Here is a 12119-nt window from a genome sequence, read left to right on the forward strand (position 1 = left end):
ATGTGGCCGTAAGCGTTCTCTTCAAGACACGGCCAACCCTCTTGACAAACGCCAAGATGGTCGCCTTGAGAAACAAGCGAAAAAAACAGTTCAAAGCCAACAACAAAAAAAGAAGTCTATGGCACCTGGTATTTCCAGGCGGTCTCCCATCCAGGTACTAACCAGGCCCGACACTGTTTAGCCTCTGAGATCAGATGAGATTGGGCGCTTTCAGGGTGATGGGGCCGTAGATGATCTCTTTGGGCACTCTCAACCCTCTTGTTAAACACCAAGATGGTCACCTTGGGAAACAAGCGAAAATAAACAGGTAAACGCCAAAAACATAAAAAGAAGCCTACGGCACCTGGTATTCACAGATGGTCTCCCATACAGGTATTAACCAGGCCGTACACTGCTAGGCCTCTGAGATCAGATGAGATTGTGCACTTTCAGGGTGATGTGGCCATAGGTGTTCTATTTAGACACTCTCAACCCTCTTGACAAATACCAAGATGGTTATCTTGGGAAACAAGTGAAAAAAAAAAGGTCAACGCCAACAACATAGACCCTGGCGGTCTCCCATCTGACCCAGACCCTGCTTAGCCTCTGAGATCGGGTGCTTTCAGGGTGATGTGACCTCAGGCGAACGCTTTGGGACATACTCAAAACTCTTGACTGATGCTAAAATGGTCAACTTGGGAAACAAGCGAAAGAAAAACAGGTCAAAGCCAACAATATAAAAAGATTCCTACGGCACCTTTAATTAGGTACTATCCAGGCCGGACCCTGCTTAGCCTCTGAGATCAGATGAGATCGGGCGCTTTCAGGGGGATGTGGCCGTAGGAGATTTCTTTGGGCTCTCTCAGCCCTCTTGACAAATGCCAAGATGATCACCTTGGGAAACAAGCGGAAAAAAAAAACATGTCAACGCCAACAACATAAAAAGAATGCTACGGCACCTGGTATTCCCAGTTGGTCTCCCATCCAGTTACTAATCAGGCCCGACAATGCTTAGCCTCCGAGATCAGACAAGATCAGGCACTTTCAAGGTGATGGGGCCATAGGCGATCTCTTCGGGCACTCTCAACCATCTTGACAAACGCCAACATGGTCATCTTGGGAAACAAGCGAAAAAAACAAAGTCATTGCCAACATTGGAGGCTAAGCAGGGTTGGGCAATCAGTTTCCTTGCCTGAAATAGGCATCTCAGAACTGCCATCTGGCTACTTCCCGGGTTTCCAACTCCTTCAACTAATCCCAGGAGACAATACTTCGCCTCCATCCTGGTGGAGGTTCCAACCACCCGATCAATGGTTCCTGTCACCTCTGTCCAGTAGCGGATCAACTTCGGGCATCTCCAAAACATGTGCATCATGTCTCCCCCCATGTTCCCGCACCGGGGGCAACTTGCGTCCGGCCGTTCGGCCAAACTGAAAAAGTTTACGAGGAGCATAATAGGTTCTATATAATAAGAACAGATGTGACATCCTGTGTGAGGAGAGCCAAAATTCACCACAGGCAGGATTCCTGTGGCCAATTATAGCTCAGGGGGGTTTAGTACACACCCCACACTATATAAGGCCGCCAGCATGGCGGCCTTGTATAGTGTGTTGCGGTGGTCAGGGAAAGAGGACGATAGGCAGGGACAGTGTCTTTACTGCTTGGGAACCTAGCACTGTTACAGTGGGTGTTATGTGCCTCCTGCACAGTACACACCTGAAGCTACCCTTTATTACTGGTGTTCAATTTCTGCAATACATGCATCTGCAGTGCAGAAGTTAGAGTCGGTGTTGTGTGCCTCCTGCACAGTATACACCTTATTGCTGGTGTTCTGTTTCTGTAATACAGGAACCTAGTACTGTTACAGTGCTAGGGTGTACAGAGAAGCTGGTATATATAGAAGACTACAGCATACAGAAGAAAGGCTAGTGAATACAGAATACAGGTTTCGTGTATGTAGATAGGCTTGAGTATACAGAGATGCTAGAGTAAACAGTGAGGCTGGGGTACACAGAGAGGCTAGTTTAAAGACAAATACAAAAAGATGTTAGTGTATATAGAGAGGTTAGTGTATAGAGAGAGTCGAGTGTATACAGAAAGGACAGTGCATATAGAGAAGCTAGTGTATACAGAAAGGGTATACATGAAAGCTGACATTCTATACAGAAGACTGGGTAGTGTATACAGAGAGTCTAGTGGGTACAGAAGACAGGCTGGTGTATTCTAACTAGTTTTTACAGTCTAGTGTATACAGAAGACAGGCTGTGGTATACAGAGAGTTTAGTGTATTCAGAGAGTCTAGTGTATACAGTCGGCGAGTGTATACATAAGACTGGCTAGTTTACACAGTGTTTACAGAGATGCAAGGGTGTACAGAGAAGCTGGTATATATAGAAGACTACAGCATACAGAAGAAAGGCTAGTTAATACACAATACAGAAGACTCGTGTATGTAGATAGGCTTGAGTATACAGAGATGCTAGAGTAAACAGTGAGGCTGGGGTACACAGAGAGGCTAATTTAAAGAGAGGCTAGTATATACAAAGATGTTAGTGTATATAGAGAGGTTAATGTATAGAGAGGGTCGAGAGTATACAGAAAGGACAGTGCATATAGAGAAACTAGTGTATACAGAAGACAGGCTTGGGTATACATCAAAGCTGACAGTGTATACAGAAGACTGGGTAGTGCATACAGAGAGTCTATTGGGTAAAGAAGACAGGCTGGTGTATTCTAGCTAGTTTTTACAGTCTAATGTATACAGAAGACAGGCTGTGGTATACTGAGGGTTTAGTGTATTCAGAGAGTCTAGTGTACAGAGATGCAAGGGTGTACAGAGAAGCAGGAAGCTAGTATATATAAGGCTAGTGAATACAGGCTAGTGAATGCAGATAGGCTTGAGTATACAGAGATGCTAGAGTAAACAATGAGGCTGGGGTACACAGAGAGGCTAATTTAAAGAGAGGCTCGTATATACAAAGATGTTAGTGTATATAGAGAGGTTAGTGTAGAGAGAGAGTCGAGTGTATACAGATAGGACAGTGGATATAGAGAGACTAGTGTATACAGAAGACAGGCTTGGGTATACATCCAAGCTGACAGTGTATACAGAAGACTGGGTAGTGTATACAGAGATTCTAGTGGGTACAGAAGACAGGCTGGTGTATTCTAGCTAGTGTTTACAGTCTAGTGTATACAGAAGACAGGCTGTGGTATACAGAGGGTTTAGTGTATTACAGAGATGCAAGGGTGTATAGAGAAGCTAGTATATATAAAAGACTACAGCATACAGAAGAAAGGCTAGTGAATAAAAGGCTGGCTTCTACGGAGAGGCTACCACTACGGAGATGCAGAACACTATATATAGAGAGAGGGTATATAGAGAGGCTAGATTATACAGAGAGGCTAGTGGATAGAGTGAAGCTATTGTATATAGAAGCCTGGTTAGTGTATACAGAGAAGCTAGTGTGTACAGAAGAAAGGCTAGACAGGCTATAAAGAAAGACAGTTTGGGGTATACAGAGATGCTAGTTTATACAGAGAGACTAATGTATACAGAAGACAGGCTAGGGCATACAGAAGACAGAAGTCGGGCTAGTGTATTCAGAACATAGGCTAGTGTATATCGAAGACAGGCTATTGTATGCAGAAGACCGGCTAGTGTAAACATGCTGAAGAAAGGCTAGTGAATACAGAATAAAGGCTGGCTTCTACGGAGAGGCTACCACTACGGAGATGCAGAACACTATATATAGAGAGAGGGTATATAGAGAGGCTAGATTATACAGAGAGGCTAATGCATAGAGTGAAGCTATTGTATATAGAAGCCTGGTTAGTGTATACAGAGAAGCTAGTGTGTACAGAAGAAAGGCTAGACAGGCTATAAAGAAAGACAGTTTGAGGTATACAGAGATGCTAGTTTATACAGAGAGACTAATGTATACAGAAGACAGGCTAGGGCATACAGAAGACAGAAGACGGGCTAGTGTATTCAGAACATAGGCTAGTGTATATCGAAGACAGGCTATTGTATGCAGAAGACCGGCTAGTGTAAACATGCTGGCATGCAAAAGCTTCTGCATGCCAGTGTATATAGAGAGGCTAGTGAATTTAGAGGGTAGGCTAAGTGATAACAGAAGACAATCTGGGCTATACAGAGACATTTCATCATTTCATCTAGCTCACATCTCTAATGGAGTTTGTCTCATTGCCATGTTTTGCCTTTTCATTCTTATGCTAAATATAGATCACTACACGATTTTAATCATCCACATCAAGCATGCAATAAAACTATCATACATCAAAATAAACCATGTACTCTTTTGCTCTATTTTGCATATTTGTACCGGGACTGTGAGTATGTGACAGTCCTGACACACCATCCTGACTTATTTTTCTTTATTTCTTATTAGAAATGGAGAGTACTATCTCAAAATCCGCTTAAATCTATTCACTTCGATGAGTTCTACCGCTAATTGTACCTTAATGCAAAATGTTCACAAAACCATCCATTTGCTACCAGACATGCTGCACATACTAAGAGTAATGTAACTATCGCTCTCTAACGATTTAAACAGTTTTATTGCTTTTCTGACATTGACCGAGTATCTCTGACATTAACTGAGTATCTCTCTGCACTATGATCTTAATAATAATAATAATAATAGGATTGTGTAATGCAAACATCAACTAGTCTAATATAAGCTTTCTCATTGGTACCGGCATATCCTTTAAATTTAGACTAACGCAACTATTTCTCGGCCATTTTCAAGCTAAGCTTTAAATCTCTTACCTTTGAACAGCGATACTTCCTCCCTACAATATTAAGCCATTTAAATGTCCTATTGGTCGCCTATATTATACAACTCTCTGAAAAGCCTATATGTAGAGAATAAAACTATTCTTACATCTAAATAAAACAGTTTTATTGCTCAACCAAGTATCAGCTGTCATGACAAATAAACGTTTCCACTGTTTGACTCTATTTTCTGTATTACTTCTTTTTCTCCACCTTATCTGTCACAGTTAAAACACAGTGACAAAACATTTCTTTTTACCGCAGCAAAATGTGAGAAAAGCAGTGTAAGCCGTCTTTCTGCCATATGCAACCATCTCTCGCTACCTCTATGCAATAGGATTCTCTTTCCAGTGGAAACGGAAAACAGTCAGTGTAAGCCGTCTTCGTGCGTAACAAAATTAATGAAACGATTTACAAGTTGGAATTTGCAAGCTACGTCAATTTACTCTTAAATAATGTACCTTTGCATTTATTTGTGTATTCACTTTATCTCGACCTATATATACTGCCTCAATATTTTCCTAATTTGTTTTGCTATACTTATTATTATTATATTATAGAGATTACTAACTCTAAATCATTGTAAACCTAACCATAGTTATAATGTCTACAGCTAATTTTACGTTAAAGCAAAATTCACACAAAACCATCTTTTTAAAACCTTTACACATTAAGAGTAATGCAACCATCTCTCGCTACCTCTATGCAATAGGATTCTCTTTCCAGTGGAAACGGAAAACAGTCAGTGTAAGCCGTCTTCGTGCGCAGCAAAATTAATGGAACGATTTACACGTTGGAATTTGCAAGCTACGTCAATTTACTGTTAAATAGAGTACCTTTGCATTTATCCCTTGACTTTGCTACTATCAACCTAGCAACACTAGCAACCGGGATAACTTTTACATTTAGAGTAATGAAATGATTTCTCAGTCATTTTGGAGCTACTGCAACTAACGCTTCCGATCTCATTTCGACTGCAATACTTAATCTCTGCTATTGCAGAATATTTAGCGGCTTAGCTCACACTTTGCTGTACGTAGCCGTGGCGATTGGCATTTCAACTCTAATTCATATTCACATTTCTAATGCAGTTTGTCTTTTTGCCATGTCATCCTCTGTTAGTTATTATGCTTTCTCATCCTTGTGCTCCAATATTGGGGTATATTCACTACATGATTAAAGACACGTAATGAACTTGATTGATAAAAACCTACACACGTTGTTGCTGTTATTTCGTGTATTTCCACTTAAACCCGTTATAGTTATTTTGCTATATTTATTACTAGTATAAACAGATTACTATCTCTAAATCCTGGTAAACCAGCTCACACTAAACCATCTAATTTCTACCTTAGCACATATTAACATATTAACATTTAGATCACTCATCTAATATCGTCTTTTCAGTGCTGCCGGAACATATTTTAAATTTAGAGTAATGCAACGATTTCTCAGTTTTATGAAGCTACTGCAACTAACGCTTTGAATCTCTTTCCTGATAAATTACGCTCTGCAATATTAAGCCATGTAAATTGTCCTATTGGTCTGCTAACAATGCTATATATAATAATACAAATCTTTTAAAAGCAATATCGTCTCACTGCATAATATATATGAATAATGCGAATAATGCTAATAATAAAGTCGTCTAAAACTCGGCTATAAGTAGAGAATAAAACTATCTTACATCAAAATAAACCATGTACTGCCAAACCAATAACGGCCAATTACTTAACGTCTATCAGTCAATGACTTAACAAAATAAACTTAGCACTCTTTTGCTCTATTTTGAATAGTTGTAGTTCTCCACATTAACTGTCACATTGATATCACCACTGACAACACACCACTTTTTAACAGCACCAAAATATGAAAAAAGCACTTTATATGTTTCAAAAGTAGTTGCATTAGCAAAAAATAAAGTCCTGTCTTCTTTACACGCTAGCTTTTCTGTATACATGAATCTCTCTGTGTACACCAGCCACTCAATATAGACTAGCCTCTCTGTCTTCTGTATACAGGTGCCCGTAATCTATATACACTAGCCTGCCTTCTTTTTACAATAGTCTCGGTGTCCCAGCCTCTCTGCATACACTAGCCTCACTAAATTCCCCAGACTGTCTTCTGTATACACAAGCCTATCTGTAAAAAAAAATAGCCGGTCTTCTGCATACTCTAGCCTCTCTGTGTAACACAGTCTCTCTCTGGATTCCCTAGCCTACATCTCTGCATACCCAGGACCTTCCTCTGTATAATCTAGCCTATCTGTATACACTAGCCTGTCTTTTGTACAAATTGGCTTCTCTGTAGCTCTGTATACACGATCCTCACTGTCTACTCTTGGTTGTCTTTTGTATACACAAGCCTCTCTGTATACACTAGTCCACCGGTATACACTAGCAAGTCTGCATACACTAGCCTCTCTTTGCATACCCAGGACGTTTTTCTCTATAATCTAGCCTATGTGTATACACTAGCCGGTCTTCTGTAGACATTAGCCTCCCTGTATAAACTAGCTGGTCTACTGTATACACTAGTCCGTCTGTATACACTAGCAAGCTTGCATACACTAGCCTCTCTGTGTAACCCAGCCTCCATCTCTGCTTACCCAGGACGTTCTTCTCTATAATCTAGCCTATTTGTATACACTAGCCTCTCTGTATAAACTAGCCGGTCCTCTGTATACACTAGTCCATCTGTATACACTAGCAAGTATGCGTACTCTAGCCTCTCTCTCTGTATAACTTAGCCTCCATCTCTGCATACCCAGGACGTTCTTCTGTATAATCTAGCCTATCTGTATAATCTAGCCTATCTGTATACACTAGCCATCCATCTCTGCATACCCAGGACTTTCTTCTGTATAATCTAGCCTATCTGTATACACTAGCCTGTCTTTTGTACACATTAGCCTCTCTGTATAAACTAGCCGGTCCTCTGTATACACTAGTCCATCTGTATACACTAGCAAGTCTGTGTAACCAAGCCTCTCTCTCTGCATACCCTAGCCTCCATCTCTTGCATAAACCAGGACCTTCTTCTGTATAATCTAGCCTATCTGTATACACTAGCCTGTCTTTTGTACACATTAGCCTCTCTGTGTAAACTAGCCGGTCTACTGTATACACTAGTCCATCTGTATACACTAGCAAGTCTGCATACTCCTGCCTCTCTGTGTAACCCAGCCTCGCTCTCTCTCTCTGTATACCCTAGCCTCCATCTCTGCATACCCAGGACGTTCTTCTCTATAATCTAGCCTATTTGTATACACTAGCCTGTCTTTTGTACACATTAGCCTCTCTGTATAAACTAGCCGGTCCTCTGTATACACTAGTCCATCTGTATACACTAGCAAGTATGCGTACTCTAGCCTCTCTCTCTGTATACCTTAGCCTCCATCTCTGCATACCCAGGACGTTCTTCTGTATAATCTAGCCTATCTGTATAATCTAGCCTATCTGTATACACTAGCCATCCATCTCTGCATACCCAGGACGTTCTTCTCTATAATCTAGCCTATTTGTATACACTAGCCTGTCTTTTGTACACATTTGCCTCTCTGTATAAACTAACCGGTCTTCTGTATTACACTAGTCCCCCTGTATACACTAGCAAGTATGCATACTCTAGCCTCTCTCTCTGTATACCCTAACAAGTCTGCATACTCCTGCCTCTCTGTGTAACCCAGCCTCACTCTCTCTCTGTATACCCTAGCCTCCATCTCTGCACACCCAGGACGTTCTTTTGTATAATCTAGCCTATCTGTATAAACTAGCCTGTCTTTTGTACACATTAGCCTCTCTATATAAACTAGCCGGTCCTCTGTATACACTAGTCCGTCTGTATACATTAGCAAGTCAGTGTAACCAAGCCTCTCTCTCTGCATACCCTAGCCTCCATCTCTTGCATAACCAGGACCTTCTTATGTATAATCTAGCCTATCTGTATACACTAGCCTGTCTTTTGTACACATTAGCCTCTCTGTATAAACTAGCCGGTCTACTGTATACACTAGTCCATCTGTATACACTAGCAAGTCTGCATACTCCTGCCTCTCTGTGTAACACAGTCTCTCTCTCTCTGTATACCCTAGCCTCCATCTCTGCATACCCATGACGTTCTTCTGTATAATCTAGCCTGTGTTTTGTACACTTTAGCCTCTCTGTATAAACTAGCCGGTCTTCTGCATACACAAGTCTCTCTTTATACCCTTGGATGTCTTTTGTATACACTAGCTGCTCTTTATACATTAGCTCTCTGTATACCCAAGCCTCTCTATACACTAGTCCGTCTGTATACACTAGCAAGTCTGCATACACCAGCCTCTCTGTGTAACCCAGCCTCTCTCTCTGCATACCCAAGATGTTCTTCTCTATAATCTAGCCTATTTGTATACACTAGCCTGTCTTTTGCACACATTAGCCTCCCTATATAAACTAGCCGGTCTTCTGTATACACTAGTCCGCCTGTATACACTAGCAAGTATGCATACTCTAGCCTCTCTCTCTGTATACCCTAGCCTCCATCTCTGCATACCCAGGACGTTCTTCTGTATAATCTAGCTTATCTGTATACACTAGTGTATACAGACAGACTAGTGTATACAGAGGACCGACTAATGTGTACAAAAGACAGGCTAATGTATACAGATAGGCTAGATTATACAGAAGAACGTCCTGGGTATGCAGAGCGCTCAGCTTCAAGGTATGGCCAACGTGAGTAATATGAGGGACACTCCTCACCCCCGCCCCCACCTACCAGATCTGAGTTTCATCCCCTTGCCCTCTCTGCCCCGGTCATCTGGTGGCAGTTTTATGCACTCCCTGGCCCCCACCCATTCATAATCCTTACCGAACTTTCTTTCCGCTGCTCACAGGAACACACTGGATGACTTGTCTAATTAACCAACTTGTACAAGACACCGCTATCCTCCTGTCTGACACCGGTCCCCCTTGGAGGCTTTACCCCTCACTGTTTGGGTGGTCCCTGCCTCTCCCTGGATGCTCCACATATACCACAACGACATTGTCAGAGGGGCACCACTTGACAGGACACGGGGCTTTCATTCCGGTGGCATCTCCCATTGGAGGAAGGGATGATGGCCCCAACCCCTTGGCAGCAGGTTCTTTCATGTACAGACCAGGGCGGCTCATCTTCCCTTCTGGAGTCTTCACCTTAGATGGGGGAGTTGCACTTTGGGGGGTCTGAGTGATACCTAATGCGCTGTACTGGAAGGGCTTGACATTCCCGCATATGTGTCCCCTCCCCCTGGATGCGCCCCTTGTCCCCCCCTCTGGCTCCCACCTACTCTTTGCCGACATTGCCTTCTGCAGCTTTCGGGGACCCTGGATGACTTATTTATTGAGCCTATTGGTACGAGACACTGCTTCCCTCCAGGGTGACTCTGGACCGCCCTGGAGGATTTACCCCTTACTGTTTGGGCGGTCCCAGCCTCCCTCTGGATGCTCTACACAGCCCCCGATGGCGATGCAGGAGAGACACTAATTGGCGGGCCCCAGGACTGCTGCTCGGGTGAAGTCTCCCATTGGATGGAGGGATGGTGGCCCCAGCCCCTTGCCTGCCGGATTTTCCATGCACCGACCAGGGCTGCTCCTCTTTCATCTTGATGTGGTGACCATGGAGGGGAGGAGTTGAAATTTATGGGGTCCGGGTGTTTGCTGGTGGGAGTGCGCTAAAGGACTTGACATTTCTGCATGTTTGTCCCCTCTCCCCTGTTTCCCCCCTCCCTTCCCCCCCTTCCCACCCTTCCCTTCCCTCCTTTCCCTCCCCCTTTCCCCCTTCCACTCCCCCTTTCCCCCCTTCCACTCCCCCTTTCCCCCCTTCCCTGCCCCTTTTCCCCCCGGGGCGTGGACGGGGGAGAGGGGGTAAGGAGAGGACAATCTGCCAAAGGGAGAAATGCATTTGTTCGGGGACTGCATGTACTTTAGGGGTATGGGACGGGGGGTGGTGGATCCTATTCTGTGATGCCTTTTCTGTTGTGACGGGCTCCCTCGTGCATGCCTATGTTTAGGGCGAGCCGAGGAGACCCCTCAGTGCTGACAGTTATATGCTCTACCTCTGTTTTGGTTATACTATTGTTTTTTGTTTCTTTGATGTTACTGATTGTCTTTTATTTGCATACCGGTATCAGACGTGACATTTACCACTGCCGGGACTGGGGGGGACTAGGATTCGGGGGCTCCCTCTCCGACCTGTCTACCCAATAACCCAAGTAGGACAGGGCTTTAAACCCAGTGTACATCTGGTAAGCGCTATAGCATAATTGTGCTGTTTTAGTATACCCTTCCTGTACTGTTGAGTGCGGACAACCCTTAATTTCCCTCTCCCCCTGGGGTTGAGGTGCCCGGCCTCTTTTTCCCTTTACCTTTCCTTCCATTTGCCCTTCCTTTCTCCCCCTTAGTTCCCGCCATGCATTACCTACCCAAAACCTACCTTGGTTCAACTTTCTTTGCTTTTCTCTGACGTCCCCCTCCCCCTCCCCGAGGAGCGATGGGAGACTCAGTCAAGGTCACCTCTCTAAACGTTAAGGGACTGAACTCCCCTGAAAAACGGTGGATCCTCCTGGGAAAACTGAACACATCCTGTACTGATGTGGCCTTTATACAAGAAACACATTTTAAAAATACTAGCCTCCTCTTTCTATGGTCGAGATCCTTCCCTAAGGTCTACCACTCTACTAACCCCTCCTCTCCATTCTGATCTCTAGCAGGCTCCCCTGGGTTCTCCAGGATTCTCTGGTGGACCCTGGGGGCCAATATCTTTTTCTTAGGGGCCACATTGGAGAGCGCCTTTTTACATTTGCCACTGTGTACGCTCCCAATGATCACCAAGACACGTTCCTCAGAACTACCCTGCACAGATTATGTGACTTTCGGGAGGGCCAATTGATATTAGGTGGGGACTTTAATGTCCCCTTTCGCCATCGGTTGACACTTCTGCCTCTTGCTCCTCGCTCCCTACCCCTCACCTAGGTCTCTATTCTGGCACCTTAATGAGAGCCTCATCCAGATACCGGAAGTTTTAGCAGATGTGACCAGGAAATTGGACCTTTATTTCCAAGAAAACTAAAGCAGGACTGTGACCCGGGGATAATTTGGGAGGCTCACAAGTCAGTACTCCGCAGGGTACTTATCAGGAACAGCTTGCTAATCTGTTTCTTGAACTTGCCTCTGTGGAAGCGAAACATAAACATACCCCCTTACGGACCTTAGAGATTGAATTGGGGACACTCCATACCCATATTGCTGTCCTACTCCATTATAAAGCGAAAGCGGCACTCCAGTTTTGTCGTAAACTGACGTAGGAGTCAGAGGACAAATGA

At 43.7% G+C, this 12119-nt stretch overlaps 1 pseudogene; it reads right to left on the reverse strand.

Annotated features, from left to right (window-relative positions):
• Positions 1 to 113: 113 nt before the first annotated feature.
• On the reverse strand, positions 114 to 232 carry LOC143944809 (5S ribosomal RNA; annotated as a pseudogene).
• Positions 233 to 12119: the final 11887 nt, after the last annotated feature.

Source organism: Lithobates pipiens, unplaced genomic scaffold, assembly GCF_037356315.1.
Source record: "Lithobates pipiens isolate NorthernLeopardFrog02 unplaced genomic scaffold, aLitPip1_a1.2 Scaffold_10, whole genome shotgun sequence".
In the NCBI taxonomy this organism is placed as follows: Eukaryota; Metazoa; Chordata; class Amphibia; order Anura; family Ranidae; genus Lithobates; species Lithobates pipiens.